Consider the following 3,957-nt stretch of genomic DNA (forward strand, 5'->3'; position numbering starts at 1 on the left):
ACTTTAAAAACCAATATACAAATAAATAAGTTTCAAAATCTAGAAGAAATTCCTAGATGCATACAAGCTGCCAAAGCTGAACCAAGAAGATATAAACCACTTAAACAGACCCATATAACAAGCAATGAGATTGGAGAAGTCTCCCAACAAGAAAAAGGACAGGTACCAGTGGAGTCACAGCTGGATTCTACAAGATCTTTAGAGACTATTAGTATTCCTCAAACTTTTTTTATGCTTCTGATATTTGTTTTTGTTAAGCATTACATAGTATAATGCGTAATCTTTTAGCAAGAGCTGATGACTATGACAGAGTCATTTTTGCATCCATCAGGAAACTGCTTCCTTAATCAATGTTTTCCAAGCCCTTGGACACATAGTAACAGTTGACTCCAGAGACAGGTCTATCTCTTTCCATCATAGCCTAGTGATAAGGAAAATAGGTTGTCTTATTCTCCTTGCCTCCGTTAGTGTGCTTTTGGATGTAAGAAGAGGCCACTCCAGGAATGACCAGGCACGTGCCCTTGATGAGCAGTCCCAGGACAATCTCCAGCCACATTCCGGACCTGTTATTTAGATCCAAATCCTTCCCTCCAATGCCCTAAAGGTGACTGGACTATGGTTACCTTCCCAGCAAACCTTCCTCAAACTTTTTATGAACTAAAAAGGAAAGGATCACTACCAAACTCGTTCTAGGAATCCAGCATTACACTCCACCCCAAACCAGACAAGGAGCCAATGAAAAAAAGAGAATTAGAGACCCACCTCTTTGAAAAACATAGACTGAAAGCTCCTTGGTGAAATACCTGCCAACAGAATTCAACAAGTAATCAAAAAAAAAATCATTAATCAAGTTGGTTTTATCCCAGATATGCAAGGTTGTTTCAATATACATAAATCAATAAACATAATACATCCTCTTAACAGAGCCAAAGACAAGAATTATATGATTGAATGGATTCCATAAAAGCCTTTGACAAAATCCAACATCATTTTATGGTAAAAGTTCCAGAGAAGCTAGGAAATAGAAGAAACATACCTCAAAATAATGAATGAGCACCTAAATGGAGGGAGGAAATGTGAACAAATGCAGTAGTCCCATTCAATGTGCACCATGGAAAACCTGAACTATTTAACTTGAGGGTAGGGATGGGAGGAGTAAAATGGGGGGAACAATTGAAGGAGTGATATTGAACAAGATCCATTGTACTCATAATATGGTTTATGGAATTGAAGCCCCTTTGTACAACTATTTAATCACACACACAAATGTTTGATCTCATAATCTGACTTATGGAATTGAAACTTCTTTGTATGACTACTTAATAAATTACACACACATATACACACACACACACACACAGATGTTTGATCTGGGTGCTGATGATTCATGCCTGCAATCCTAGCTACTCAGAAGGTTGAGATCTGAGGATCGCAGTTCAAAGCCAACCCATGCAGGAAAGTCTATGACACTCTTACTTCAATCAACCACCAAAACCAAAAAGCTAGAAGTGGTGGAGTACTTGCCTTGAGCAGAAAAGCTCAGGGACGGTACCCAGGCCCCAAGTTCAAGCCTCACAACAAGCAAATAATAATACTTATTATTATTTATTAATTTAAAATTTTAAGAATTAGTCACTGCCTGGGTCCAGCCCAGCTTCCCTGAGCAGCTGTCCTGGCAGCTGATCTTCCAACTCAGCAGAGCTGCCAGCAGCTCATCTCTACTGTCCTCCCCACAAAGAAAGCCAGGAAATGACCCCTGGCTCGTTGATATGGGCTGGCGCCTGCCTGGCCAGCTTGTCTGTGTCCCCTGCTGAGCCTGCCTTCCGCAACACCCCAAGTGGGAGCAGCCGACAGACAGCCCAGAGACAGGGAGTCACACTGACGCTCAACCCTACCAGCAGGCTTGGCACAGAACGTGAGGCCTGAACTTCATCAGGTGTCTGAAGCAGAGCCCAGGCAGCAAGCGCTGCCTAACCCTCACTGGTTCCCCTGAAGAGCCAGGGTGAGCTGTGAGGAGACATGGTCCACCTGGGTCCTTGTAAGAGCCTGCTACGGTGTCCGCTGCCCACAGAGGAGGAAAATAATGGGTACTGCTCTTTCCTTCCCTGGCTGTTCCCAGTGATGTCTCCTCTGCTACATATAGACTCAGGACACAACCAAAGGTCACAAGTAACTTTTACAGTGTGTATTATTAATGCCACAAGTCCCAGTGTGGGTTTCAAAATGCTAGAGACTGCAATTGTTCCTGTCCCTCTCCCAGGCCAGGGCCAGTCCCCAGCAGTTCTCCCATGTCCACATTGTTCTTCCTTCTCTCTACTCCAGCCCCTAATCTTCTGAAAAGGGCCTTGCTTCGCCCTGCCACCTACTCTAGGACACATCCACTTCCTGGTCTGTGGAAGGGGCCACTTCTTTTACTGGCTTTCCTTTTGGTAGCCTTTGTCACAGCTCTCTGGACTGTGCTTCTCCCTGCACTGCCAACTTATGGCCTGCCCTCTTCCCAAAGCTCTCCTCTCCTCTGTATCCCTCTGGCCCTCTGCTTGACTGGGCTCTCCTGTCCTGGACAATGGCCTTCCTTCAAAGCTCCCTTTGGTAACTGGCTAACACTTTGTCCTGCTGCCTTCAGTGAAGGCCGCCCATACTTCCACTGAAAAAGAGTATCTTTGGATTCCTACTAGCACAAGAGTTGGACTTAGAGAGATGATCTTTTGTTTCCCTTGGCAGTACTGGAGTTTGAACTCAGGCCTTTTGCTTGCTAGGTAGGTCCTCTACCACTTGAGCCATGCCTCCAATCTAGTCCTTTTTTGCTTTGTTTATTTATTTTTGAGTAGTCTCTTAATCTTTTTTTGCTCAGGGTTAGCCTTGGGCTGTATCCTCCTGCCTACACTTTCTGTGGAGCTTGGATTACAGGAATGCCTCACCACCTCCAGCCAGAGATGACTCTTGCTGTTGATGAAAGACCAATTACTATTCAGGACCAAACATTTTGCTGGGAAACTAAAGAGCTTTTTGGTGAGCACATGTCAAATGTGGCACTAAGAGGAGCAGCTACAACAGAATCCCCTGGGACCTCTCAGGAAGGATGCTTCCCCGGAATTCCAGAATCCGAGGTGGGTATGTGGGAATTCATGTGTGCAGCGATTCCTCAGGTGGCTTTTCTACATTCTGCAGTTCAAGACTTACAGCCTTAAGAAGATGTTGAGGCTCCATAACAAAATACAAAGGTTCGCGTGTGTATGTGTGTGTGTGTGCACACGTACACACACACACACACACACACACAAAGATTCCAGACACAGCAGGTCAATGGTGGGATTCAAGATCCTAGGGATGGGGCTGGGAATATGGCCTAGTGGTAAAGTGCTTGCCTCATATACATGAAGCCCTGGGTTCGATTCCTCAGCACCACATATATAGAAAAAAGCTGGAAGTGGCACTGTGGCTCAAGAGGTAGAGTGCTAGCCTTGAGCAAAAAGAAGCCAGGGACGGTGCTCAGGCCCTGAGTCCACGCCCCAGGACTGGCAACAAAAACAAAACAAACAAAAATCCTAGGGAGCCAAAGTTCTTGGTCCACAAACATGCGTTAATATTTTCAGTAGCAGGGAGCTGGAGGCACGTTTCCCTGGCATTATCATCCTGTACTGGGAAAACAGCTTCTGCGTCTTTTTCCTCTTGAATACTGGAGAACCCCAGAAGCAGAAGATAGAGGAAGTCTAGGCCCTCAATTCACCTTGTGGGGGGAAAGAAGCAGCCACTAGGAACTTCCCCTTTGGACTGTTGCATCAGCAAGGAATACATTCTTGTGTAAGGCTTCTGAGATTCTGGGGGTTGTCTATCACAGTGCTGACACTAGTCCCTCCAGAGTCCTAAGTGGAAATGGGGAAAAAAATCCTTGCCAAAATTCAGAGATGTCAGACAGGCTGCGGTATACAAGAACCCAGAGCTCCAAAGAAACAGAAA

General features: G+C 45.2%; 1 pseudogene; it reads right to left on the minus strand.

Annotated features, from left to right (window-relative positions):
- Positions 1 to 241: 241 nt before the first annotated feature.
- On the minus strand, positions 242 to 556 carry LOC125364149 (annotated as a pseudogene).
- Between the last annotated feature and the right edge of the window lie 3,401 nt (positions 557 to 3,957).

Source organism: Perognathus longimembris, chromosome 15 (assembly GCF_023159225.1).
Source record: "Perognathus longimembris pacificus isolate PPM17 chromosome 15, ASM2315922v1, whole genome shotgun sequence".
NCBI lineage: Eukaryota > Metazoa > Chordata > Mammalia > Rodentia > Heteromyidae > Perognathus > Perognathus longimembris.